The sequence below is a fragment of the Meriones unguiculatus genome (assembly GCF_030254825.1).
Source record: "Meriones unguiculatus strain TT.TT164.6M chromosome 13 unlocalized genomic scaffold, Bangor_MerUng_6.1 Chr13_unordered_Scaffold_34, whole genome shotgun sequence".
In the NCBI taxonomy this organism is placed as follows: domain Eukaryota; kingdom Metazoa; phylum Chordata; class Mammalia; order Rodentia; family Muridae; genus Meriones; species Meriones unguiculatus.
This window is the reverse complement of record NW_026843646.1, coordinates 13,060,611-13,074,263: the sequence shown is the minus strand read 5'-3', so window position 1 is coordinate 13,074,263 and position 13,653 is coordinate 13,060,611.

The window sequence follows — 13,653 nt, the reverse complement described above, 5'->3', positions numbered from 1 at the left end:
AAAATATATATGGACCAAAAATGTAGTCATCAAATAATGGGAGAGACAACACCCCAACTACACATCATTCAACAAGTGAAAACTCAAGTGCTAGAAACAGGTTACATCTAATTGAGTACTTAGCCAAAGTTGCCTCAAAGACATCCCCAAACAACTCATTTCCAAAGTTATTAGTTGCTCTCCACAAACTTGATGTTTATTAGTGTTGAAGACAACACTAATATATTTCCCTAAACAGAGAAATTGAGCTGGTATCTAACTAGAGCCTTTATCCCTACTGACTGGTGTTTATGGTTCTGGAAGATACACGGTAACAGGAGAAAAATGACCAACAAAGCAGCTAAAATTCATGCAGTCTATGTTATGTAATTATGCAATAATTGCACAAACATTGCTGGAGTAACCAACCACTATCTTATTGTCTCAGAGACCCATTCCATGAGAAAGAGCTCATGCCTGACACTTTCCCAGGGCTGAAGAACCTGAGACTAGACAGGACATGGGCCGAGGGGACAAATAAGTACTATTCTTCTGCCAAAGGAACATAACAATAAAATGAATCCTCACAATATTTTACTATACCCATAAGTCAGTGTGTCATTCAGCCATCATCAGAGAACCTTAATCCTGTGGGAGATGAGGACTAATACCCACAGCTTTACAAGGTGCAGAGAGTAACAGAGACCTTGTAACACCCAGTCCTAAATGGGATATCTTCATCAAAGCTGTCCCCTCAGGGCTCAGGGAACTATGAGGAAAAGGATGTAAAAAGATTGTAAGAGCTAGAGGGGATGGATGACACAAAGGAAGCAGTGTCTTCCAGACACAACAAAACTGACACATGAACTCATAGAAGTAGTGGTAGCATGCACAGGGCAGAGACTCCTAGTAACAGAGGCTGGAGCCTGAAGCATATACCCTCAAACTAGACTAATCTCCTGGGAGAGGGAGGGGTACACCAACTGACCCATGAAAACTTAGACCCAAAATTTACTGTCCACAAGATGTGCAGGGATAAAGATAGATCAGCTAGAGTAGAGATTGGGTGACTGCCCAACCAATGACTGGCCCATCCAAAGACCTACCCTATCAGAGAGTGCCAACCCTTTACACTATGAGTTATATTCTGCTAAGCTTGCATACAGGAGCCTGACAGAGTTGTCCTCCAAGAAGGCTACAAAGCAGCACCTCAAAACAGCTGTGGAGACTCACAGACAAACATTGGGTGATGGCAAAGTAGTCAGAAAGAGAAAATGTCTGCTGTTTTCTTAAGGGAAATAAAAGAGGAGTAGATCTGAAAAAGAGTGGAGGTAGGGAGTAGTGGGGAGTGGTGAAGAAAGGGGAAACTGTGGTTAGGATGTATTGCATGGGATACAAACTGATTTTAAAAAAGAATGAAAGGGGGAAAGAAACACAAAAAAGAAAGTAAGGAGGAAAGAGAAATAAAATGGAAGAAATAAAAGATGAAATAGAAAAAGGTAAACAGAGGGGAAAACAGGAGAGAGGGGGAGGAGGAAAGAAGGGAAGGTGAAAGAAACAGAGAGAGAAAGAGAGAAAGATTCAGATATCTAATACTAGAGTACACTACCAGTGGTGGAAACCAATCTGTTGTTCCCTAAAGGACTTTTCATAGAAATTATCCTGTTGTGTGTTACCCCCATGATAAATGAACATATTTGGTCAAATAGACATATGCACACAAATGTTCTACCTCCAATAATCATACTAGCCAAATGATGGCAAATATTCTTCAATTGAAGAATAAATAAATGAAATGTTTGTTAACATAGTAATATAATTTAGGTATACACTGAGGTATTGATATATTCTACAGCATGTTTGTTTAATGAAGGTGCCTGCTCACCTAGCATATTGTTGGAAACAGAAAATGTTTCTAACTGGAAAAATTATTCTGTGACACTACAACATAACTTCAGTGGGGGTCATGGATATGCCTATGAAAATGGATGATAGATAGGTCACTCCAGCACTGAAGAAGAGGAACTAAGCACAGCATACATTCATGTAACAGGAATTTTATTGACAAGGAGAAGAATGTGAATCTTTAGATAGAAAAATATTACAGAGAAAGAGAAACAGCTTACATGAGCAGGACTCTGGCTAGGCAGATGTTCAGGATATTTGCTGCAGACAGGTAAGGATCAGAAGATTTCAACTGGTGTGGAGAGGAGGAAGACATCTCATCAGATGTGATGTGCAGTCAGATAGCAATAATTGTCATTTCTGATGATTTGAATTATCAGGATTATTGTGAAATATGGGAAACTAAAAAACATGAACATTGTTAGCAGAAGACCCAAAGTTCTGAGTCAAGCAACACAGGTATTATTCAACAGATATTGAATTAGTAGGTATTTTAAAATTTAATGTAAACACATACTTAAAATATCTCCATCCCTGATCTCAAGCTGTACTATAGAGCAACAGTTATAAAAACCGCATTGTACTGGCATAGAAACAGAATGGTGGATCAATGCAACCGAACAAAAGACCAAGAAATAAACCCACACACTTATGGACACCTGATTTTTGACAAAGATGCCAAAACCATACAATGGAAAAAAAGATAGCATCTTCAACAAATGGTGCTGGTCCAACTATATGTCTATATGTAGAAAAATGAAAATAGATCCATACTTATCACCCTGCACAAAACTGAAGTCCAAGTGGATCAAAGACCTCAACATAAAACCAGACACATTAAATCTGCTAGAAAAAAAAAGTGGTGAATACCCTAGAACTCATTGGTACAGGAGAGAACTTCCTGAACAGAACACCAACAGCACAGGCTCTAAGAGCAACAATCAATAAATGGGACCTCCTGAAACTGAAAATCTTCTGTAAAGCGAAGGACACTGTCCTCAAAACAAAGCAACTACCTACAGATTGGGAAAGAATCTTCACCAACCCTTTATCTGACAGAGGACTAAAGAAGACGAAAAGCAGCAAACCAAGTAATCCACTTAAAAAGTGGGGAACAGAGCTAAACAGAGAACTGTCTGTAGAGGAATATCAAATGGCAGAGAAGCATTTAAAGAAATGCTCAACATCATTAGCCATTAGGGAAATGCAAATCAAAACAACCCTGAGATTTCACTTTACACCCATCAGAATGGCCAAGATGAAAAACTCAAGTGACAACACATGCTTGAGAGGTTGTGGAGAAAGGGGAACCCTTCTCCACCAGGAATGTAAACTTGTACAACCACTCTGGAAATCAATCTGGTGCTTTCTCAGACAACTAGGAATAGCGCTTCCTCAAGATCCAGCCATACCACTCCTAGGCATATATCCAGAAGTGGCTGAGGTACACAAAAAGGACATTTGCTCAACCATGTTTTGTAGCAGCTTTATTTGTAATAGCCAGAAGCTGGAAACGGCTCAGATGCCCCTCAACTGAAGAATGGATGCAGAAATTGTGGTACATCTATACAATGGAGTATTACTCAGCAATGAAAAATAAGGAAATCATGAAATTTGCAGGTAAATGGTGGGACCTGGAAAGGATCATCCTGAGTGAGTTGTCCCAGAAGCAAAAAGACACACATGGTATATACTCACTCATATAAACAAACAACATAGGATAAACCCACTAAAATTGGTACATCTAAACAAACTAAACAAAAGAGAGGACCCTAACTAAAATGCTCAATCCCCATCCTGAAAGGCAAAGAGGATGGACATCAGAAGAAGAAGAAATCAGGAAACAACCTAGGAACCTGCTACAGAGGGCCTCTGAAAGCCAGAAGAAGAAAACAGGAAACAACCTAGGAACCTGCCACAGAGGGCCTCTGAAAGCCTCTGCACTGCAGACTATCAAAGCAGATACTGAGCCTGATGGCCAACTGAAGGGCAGAGTGAATGGAATTTTATGTAAGAAGTGGGAAATAGTAAGAGCTGGAGAGGTCAGGGTCAACACAAGGAGAGCAACAGAACAAGAAAATTTGAACACAGGGAACTTCCCAGAGACTCATACTCCAAACAAGTACTATTCATGGAGATAACCTAGAACCCCTGCACAGATGTAGCCCATGGCAGTTTAGTGTCCAAGTGGGTTACATAGTGATGTGAAGAGGGATTGCCTCTGACATAAACTGATTGGCCTGCTCTTTGATCACCTCCCCCTGAGGGATGAGCAGCCTTACCAGGCCACAGAAGAAGACAAAGCAGCCATTCCTGATGTGATCTGATAGACTAAGATCAGAAGGAAGGAGAGGAGAACCTCCCTTATCAGTGGACTTGGGGAGGAGCATGCATTCAGAAAGGGGAGGAAGGGTGGGATCAGGAGGGTAGGAGGGAAGGGCTTATGGGGGGATACAAAATGAATAAAGTGTAATTAATAATAATAAATAATAATAATAATAATAATAAAAGACATACAAAAATATCAGTAGCCTTCCTGTATACAAAAGACAAAAGGGCTGAGAGAAAATTAGGAAAACAACACCCTTCACAATAGCACAAAAGACATAAAGTACCTTTGAGTAACCCTAACCAAGCAAGTCAAAGACTTGTATGAAAAAAATTTCCAGTCTCTGAAGAAAGAATTAGAAGAAGATATCAGAAGATGGAAAGATCTCTCATGCTCATGGCTTGGCAGGATTAACATAATAAAAATGGACATCTTACCAAAAGCAATCTACAGATTCAAAGCAATGCCCATCAAATTACCAACACAATTCTTTACAAACCTGGAAAGAAAAATTCTCAACTTCATATGGAGCAACAAGAAACCCAGAATTGCTAAAACAATCCTCTACCATAAAAGATCTTCTGGAAGTATCTCCATCCTTGATCTTAAGTTGTACTATAGAGCAAAAGTTATAACAACTACATGGTATTGGCATAGAAACAGAATGGTGGATCAATGGAAATGAACAGAAAAACCAGAAATAAACCCACACACTTATGGATACCTGATCTTTGACAAAGATACCAAAACCATACAATGGACAAAAGGTAGCCTCTAACAAATGGTGCTGGTCTAACTGGATGTCTACATGTAGAAAAATGCAAGTAGATCTATAGTTATCATCCTGCACAAAACTAAAGTCCAAGTGGATCAAAGACCTCACCATAAAACCAGAGACATTAAATCGGTTTTGAGAAAAAGTAGGTAATACCCTAGAACTCATTGTTACAGGAGACAACTTCCTGCACAGAACACCAACAGAACAGGCTCGAAGAGCAACAATCAATAAATGGGACCTCATGAAAATGAAAAGCTTCTGTAAAGTAAAGGACGCTGTCATCAAAACAAAGCGACTGCCTACAGACTGGGAAAGAATCTTCACCAACCCTTTATCTGACAGAGGACTAATATCCAGTATATATAAAGAACAAAAGAAGAAGCTGAAAAGCAGCAAACCAGATAATCCACTTAAAAAATGGGGAACAGAGCTAAACAGAGAACCGTCTCGAGAGAAATACCGAATGGCAGAGAAACATTTAAGAAATGCTCAACATCATTAGCCATTAGGGAAATGCAAATCAAAATAATGCTGAGATTTCACCTTAAACCCATCAGAATGGCCAAGATAAAAAACTCAATTGATAACACATGCTGGAGAGGTTGTGGAGAAAGGGGAACTCTCCTGCACTGCTGGTGGGAATGTAAACTTGTACAACCACTCTGGAAATCAATCTGGTGCTTTCTCAGACAACTAGGAATAGCGCTTCCTCAAGATCCAGCCATACTACTCCTAGGCATATATCCAAAAGAGGCTAAGTACACAATAAGGACATTTGCTCAACCATGTTTGTAGCAGCTTTATTTGTAATAGTCAGAAGCTGGAAACAGCTCAGATGCCCCTCAACTAAAAATGGATGCAGAAATTGTGGTACATCTACACAATGGAGTATTACTCTGCAATGAAAAATAAGGAAATCATGAAATTTGCAGGTAAATGGTGAGACCTGGAAAGAATCATCCTGAGTGAGTTGTCTCAGAAGCAGAAAGACACACACGGTATATACTCACTCATATAGACATATAACATAGGATAAACCTACTAAAAATCTGTATATCTAAAGAAACTAAGCAAGAGAGAGGACCCTGACTAAAATGCTCAATCCCCATCCTGAAAGGCAAAGAGGATGGACATCAGAAGAAGAAGAAAACAGGAAACAACCTAGGAACCTGCCACAGAGAGCCTCTGAAAGCCTCTGCCCTGCAGACTATCAAAGCAGATACTGAGCCTGATGGCCAACTGTTGTGCAGAGTGAATGGAATTTTATGTAAGAACTGGGAAATAGTAAGAGCTGGAGAGGACGGGAACCCTACAAGGAGAGCAACAGAACCAGAAAATTTGAATACAGGGAACTTCCCAGAGACTCATACTCCAACCAAGGACTACTTATGGAGAAAACCTAGAACCCCTGCACAGATGTACCCCATGGCAGTTCAGTGTCCAAGTGGGTTACACAGTAATGGGAAGAGGGACTGCCTCTGACATAATCTGATTGGTCTGCTCTTTGATCACCTCCCCCTGAGGGGAGCAGCCTTACCAGGCCACTTTAGATGACAATGGAGCCACTCCTGAGGTGATCTGATAGATTAAGATCAGAAGGAAGGAGAAGATGACCTTCCCTATCAGTGGACTTGGGGAGGGGCATGTGTGAAGAAGGAGGATGGAGGGTGGGATTGGGAGGGGAAGAGGGAGGCTCTTAAGGAGTGATACAAAGTGAATAAAGTGTAATTATTAAAAAATAAAACAATTAAAAAAAGACATTGTTAGACTAACATTTCACAAACTTTACCAGAAAATGTTTTCCTTGAGTCACTTGTGAACAAAAAGCATCAAATGTCATGTGATCCAAGGAGGAAAGGCTGGTTGTCCACCTTCCTCTCATAAGGTCTATGGGGTCAGCTCCACACAGTCTACTGAGGAAGCCCACCCCTAACCCCTCAGTACAGGTGGGATCAGATCTGTGATCAGATCTCAGATCCCAGAGCCTCGAGGCCAAATCCAGTTTCCAACATATCCAGTCAGAAGAAGGGCAAGACTGACTTACTGGCCACAAACTCTATTTAAGCCTCAAGTAAAGTGCAGCAGGGTAAGATCCTAGAGCTCAGCCACATTTGAATAACTGAGCTTGTTGAGTGCATAAAGGCATCGGAAGTCTTCCTGGTAAGGCCCCATTTCTTCTAAGACACAATGAGAAATGACACAGGATAAATGAACCCTTCTGGAGAATCTGTAGAATTTCAAGGAATGAGACTATCTTCTCAGCATCTGCAACCTTACTGTGTGGATTTAGAAGAAGGTAAAGAAACTAAAGGGATAACAGGAGCTACGTGGGTACATTGGTTCCCACAAAGTAAAAACCTGATTCTTTTTACAGATTGTAATAGCTGGTCCCTTGTGTTTCAGGTATCATCTTCATCCTCTTGCATATTGCTACTGGCAAAAAGACACTTATTCATTGACATGTGCAGAAGTATTAGCATATAGCACACCTCACAAAGTCTTACAGTGAGTGTTGTTTAAGAGACACATTAAGTAATGATTTGAATCCTGGGAGTAGCTGTCTCTTGTATCCCACTGTTATCCAGTGACTTTTTCTTGTGACCGTTTCATCACTGAGGTCGTGAGCATGGTTTGTAGTCACAAAGATGGAAACAAGGGAATAGTACTGATCCTTTTCATATTTTCAGGGGAGAACAGCTCAGAATTTTTTTACTCAAGAGGAGAGTTTCAAGACAAGCCCACATGTCGACTGCTTACAGGGATATAAATATTATTTGGTCACAGCTCTCAGAGTCACATTGTGCTTAGGAGCAGATGTCACATGCTCCATACAAATCCATGTCCTAAGTCCCTGATTGTCTAACTTGCAATTTTGAGGTGCATGGACACACTTCTGATAATGTAATGGTTCCTTTCAGTCATGGTGAAAGATGGGGCATGAGTGGCTACATGAAGATTGCCAGAGACAGGAACAACCACTGTGCAATTGCTACATTTGCCATATACCCCATAGTGTAAGCTGCCTGATTGTAGCAAGGAAGGATTGGAGTGTGGAGAGCCTGTAAAGAGGAGGCTCTTCCCCTTTAACATGACCAGACTCTGCTGCATGGATAGAATACTTGAGTTACTGTATAACATGTTGTGAACACAGGGCAGCTACTGTAACTGAAGCTCTGCACTGATTTGTAATAATTGATTTTATTTTTAATTACTGTACAAAATAATGTCTTTTAAAAGGTCTGAGTTCAAATGTAGTGTATGTATTCTTTTTGTTTTGATAATACGGAGTTTTAAATTTATGTAATTCAAATTTCAAATTGTTTTTTAGTTAAAATATAATTATATTACTTTTCTTCACCTCCCTCTAGCTCCTCATATAGTCCCCTTAATTTTCTCTCAAATTGAGCATTTCTTTTTCTTCAGTGATTATCATTATATATACATATGTGCATATATGTATATATGCATGAACATATAATAAAACCTGCTGAATGTGGAATTCATCTTGTTCTTTCTGTGCACATGACTTCAGGATTGACCACTTTGCATTGGGTAATTGATTAAGAGTTTGCCCCTGGGAGAGCTCATTCTCCTTCTCTTAGTATTCATAACTCCTGCACTGTGGAAGAGAGAGCAGAAAGACCAAGAGCTAGAGGATCATGAAGTCTGCAATGAGATTGTATGTCTTAGAAATGACTGCCCAAACAGTACATGAACAGTGGCAATATCAACAGACATCCTAACTGGGAATGAGGAACTTCTCCAGAGGTCCCACCCTTAGGCAAATATCTACAGGTAATCAATCCAGTGACTTCTCACTGTTAGATAAGTAACTCAATATGAAGACATACGTTTATATAATATTGGTGTTCTTAGAAGAAGAGTGGGTAGCATTTTATTATTTTTTTAAATTTTTTTATTAATTACACTTTATTCACTTTGTATCCCCTCATAAGCCCCTCCCTCCCCTTCTTCACACATGCCTGTTATAATCAGTTTCCCATCTTTAGTTATAAGAGTGTATGTGTTTTATGAGGTTTTGTGCATCCACCATCAAAATTTTGTGTTCTGAAGTGTGTGTGAACATTTCTGGCTTACAATTCTAGCTAATCAAGTTTCAATTATTGTCCATTCCATGTGGTGAGATGGCACTGTGTGTGCCACATCACTACTCTGCTCTGGACTATGGATCTCCCTTGCCCCTTACCTCAATTCTGTATACTCTCTTCCTTGTGACTGTATTGAAGATATCAGTATTATTGGGTCTGTAGCGCACGATGTTTTTCAAGTGATATTTTTCAGAAGTTTAGGTGCCTCAACACACAAGAGCACTGAAGTTGTCTTTTAAATACAGTCTTCTGGAATCACTGTGCTATTGTATTATTGGTTTCTGTTGTTAATGTTTGAGTTTACCTATCTGATGCACTGAACTTTGCCATAGCATATATGTATGGAACAATAGTGAACACATATTACATTGAATGTGTACATTCCTATGCCTTTATGTCAGTACACACACAAATACACAGACATATAGTTTAGTACCAACTTTTTACTCTAGTATCTAGGGTAGGTATTAGAATGTATCCTGAAATTATATTATGTCTCCATGTAAGAAAAACAGAAATGGCTAGTAAAACAGCTAACTAAAATAACAACCCAGAGGCTGACCTGATATGACTGAATAGTCAAGCCCCTTTGGACTGGGGACTATGAAAAATGGAAAGGACAATTAGTCATGCTCTAATGCCAATCATGCAACCAAACTCATAATGTTCTACAGTCAAAATTGCTCTTCTTTTCTTATGGGCATAGCAGGAACTAATACAGGCAGCTCAGACTAAAGGATGGTGTTCTAATTAAGAATCAAGTCTTGTAGCATTTTCATTACCCTCAGGGAACAGTCATGTCAGGCACAGGTTGAGGAAAATAAAGTAACTTGTTTTTAAGCACTTGAAATTCTAGGTTGCTCCAAATCCCAAGAGGTAAGCCATTGTAGAACCTAGAGGTAACTTGGTTTCCCACATGCAAAGTAACGACATAGATGAGAGCAATGCATGTAAAGTTGCCTCTCCCTCCTTTAATGTTCAGGCTATGTAACCACTGTTTAATAGAATTTCTATTTAGACAGTTAGTAGTTCCCTTTACACATCCTACTAAACCCTGATACCAATAAGCATAGTTGACTTCTGAACAGTGGCTGCATGAACAGTCTCATGTATAACTTCTAGAAGAGCTACTGAAGTCCATTTCAACACAGGAAGAGTGTGTGTCTTTCAGATGGGAAGCTCCATGCACCTGTCATGGTTTGAATGAATGTGCCTATAAGTTTTGAGCATTTGAATATTTGGTTCCCAGAGGTTGGCTGTTCTGGAGAATAAGAAATTGTGGCAGTGACAGAGGAAGACTGTTTCTGGTAATGTTGTAAGTTTTGAAAAGATTCAGTTTTATGTGGGCTCTCTTTGCTTCTGGTTCATGATTTGAGATATAAGCTCTCAACTTTGCCCCAGCACCTGTTCCCTCTGCTCCACTACCATGAACTCTAACACTCTGGAATTGTAAGCCCAAAACAAACCCTTTGTTTTATAAGTTGCCTTTGTCACAGCATATTTTTACTGTAATAAAAAATAACAAATACACCACCACAGACTGTGATGGCCTTATACCCCAGCCATGATTTAGATGAAGACCCTAGTCCCTAGAATTATTCAGACTGTGGAAAAGAAAGCATTGATTTCTTTTTTCTCTACAGACAAGTGTTACTGCAACTATTACTTTAACCATCAGATTTTTAGCCTTTTCAAATGTACTCATCACGGCCAAAGTCAGAAAAGATAAATAAATTTACATACATATAAATTAATTTATATTAATTTAAATATTATGACCACAGACTGACAAGGAAGAGAAAACACATGTAATATAATTGCATTTGGGGGCGGAGCCAAGATGGCGACTAGCACACACAGTTTCTGAGCAGCGGTGGGATACCTGATCTTCTGAGTTGGAGAATGGAAGGACCCCCAACCCAGGAACACCACAGCAAGGATTTCTGAAAAACAGGGAACATCACAGGAGGTGAAAACTTTGGCCTCCGGTCACCAGGGGACTTGCTTGGGGAAGGAGAGAAACGATCCTTTGTTCTTGCGGCACTCCCTTCCCCCACACCTCCTTCCTCCTCGGCACAGCAGCACAGCGGACTCATCTTTCTCAGCGCAGACCTAACTGCCTGGGGTATACAGCCGCTGAGACAGAGCCCCAAGCACTTTAGCGGCAGACAAAAGCCAGCAGTACGTGCCCCGGAGTCCCAGATTCGCGCAGCGGCTGCACCATCCTCCCAGGGCGCGAATCTACTAGACACCATACTAGATCCGCAGGATCACCATCACTGACGGTACGGCCCACCCAATCCCACAGTGACAGAGAATACGCTATATACTCACCAAAACCAGGCAGAAACGTCATACAACCTGGACACACCAGGCGCTGGGCCTCCCAAGCTTGGAGAGCACAACGAAGAGATCCCAGGACTTCCCAGAAAGCATTGGGACTAGCAACCCAGACTCCAGTTACAGCGGGACGTGGCAGTGGAGCAGCATTGAACTGGCAGGGCACCACAGCCCTCCAGTTTAAGACTAACCAGGGCCAAACCAGAGAACAGAGAGCCTGGTTACCCCATCCCTGCTGAAGTGACCACCCTGGAATCTCCAGCTGCAGCAAGACCTCAGAACCTGGCAGTGACAGCAGCACAGAACTGGCGGAACACATCAAAGAAGCAGGGCCAAACCAGAGAGCAGAGAGCCCCGGATACCAAGATCTCTGCCAAGAGACCTGCCTGTAAGTGAGTGCACCCTTGAGAATCTGCAGTTCCCCAGATCCTGGGTCCTTCTAAATCAGAAGCCAGGCATCAAACCCCCCTCCCACCCACATACCCACTTTGGGAAACAGAGGGGCACTAGGGACATTGAAGTTCCTGCCCTGTGGGCCTGGTTGAGGAGTTAAGACAGTTAATGCCAGAAATTGCGCTGCGATCATCATTAGCACCTGCGACATATACAGTGCAGAGCCCCTCCCACACACTCAAGGGTTCAACATTAGCCATCACTCTGTCCCTCGAGAAACTCATCCACGTATACTTACACACACAGACACACACACGCACACGCGCACACACGCTTGCATTTGCCCCGTTTGCACCTGCGTACTTTCCTCCCACAGGTACAGCTAGTCCTCAGCACACGCTGAGAGTGCTCAGCTTCCTGAAGAACTCTCCAAACACCAGAGAGAGACAGCACCAGTCTGATCTGCAGAATCCAAAAACAAACAGGGAAGGTTTCAGATAAGCCAATGGCCAGAAGTAGGCGAAAGAACACTTCCAACATAAATCAGGACATCATGACTTCACCAGCAAACCCCAAAATCGATGGATACACCAATTCAGCAGAAGCACAGGAAAATGATTTTAAAGCCATGCTTGCCCAATTATTTGAGGCTCATAAGGAGGAAATGAACAAGTCTTTCAAAGAGATGGCCAGTCAATTGGAGGCAAAGAAAGAAGAAATAGACAATATCCTTAAAGAAACACAGGCAAACATTGCCAAACAAATAGATACACAAGTAGAGGAAAAATTAGTGGCATATAAGAAGGAAATGAAAAAAGAAATAGAGGCCATCGTAGAGAGACAGGAATCCAAATTCAAACACATGAAAGAAATGGTGCAAGGCATGAAAACAGAATTAGAATCAATAAAGAAAACACAAAATGAGAAAACCCTTGAGCTGGAGAACTTGGAGAAAAGATCAGGAACCACAAAAGTAAGTATCACCAACAGAATACAAGAGATGGAAGAGAGAATCTCTGGAGCTGAAGACACACTTGCAGAAATGGATACTTCTCTCAAAGAAAAAGTAAAATCAGAAAAGTTCCAATCACAAAATATCCAAGAAATCAAGGGTGCTATGAAAAGACAAAATCTAAGAATAGTAGGAATTCACGAAAAAGAAGACTCCAGACTCCAAGGTCCAGAAAATATTTTCAAGAAAATCATAGAAGAAAATTTTCCCAACTTAAAGAAAGAGATGTCCATAAATATACAAGAGGCCTACAGAACTCCAAATAGACTAGACCAGAAAAGAAACACATCACGTCACATCATAGTCAAAACACTAAATCTACAGAACAAAGAAAAGATATTAAAAGCTGCAAGGGAAAAAGGCCAAGTAACATATGAAGGTAGACCTATCAGAATCACACCGGACTTCTCATCAGAAACTATGAAAGCCAGAAGGGCCTGGGGAGAGATCATGCGGGCCCTAAGGGACCACAGGTGCCAACCTAGACTACTTTACCCAGCAAAGCTTTCAATCAACATAGATGGAGAAAACAAAATATTCCATGACAAAACTAAATTTACACAATATCTACAGAGCAAACCATCCCTACAGAAGATACTAGAAGGAAAACTCCAATCCAATGAAAACAAATTCACCCAAGAAAACAGGGCATACAGATAATGTCCCAACAAAAATGAAAAGAAAACAAGCAATGAAACAGGGTTAGATCATCGACTCCATTACAAAAGGAACTAACATGCATTGGTCACTATTATCTATCAATATCAATGGACTCAACTCACCAATAAAAAAACACAGGCTAACAGAA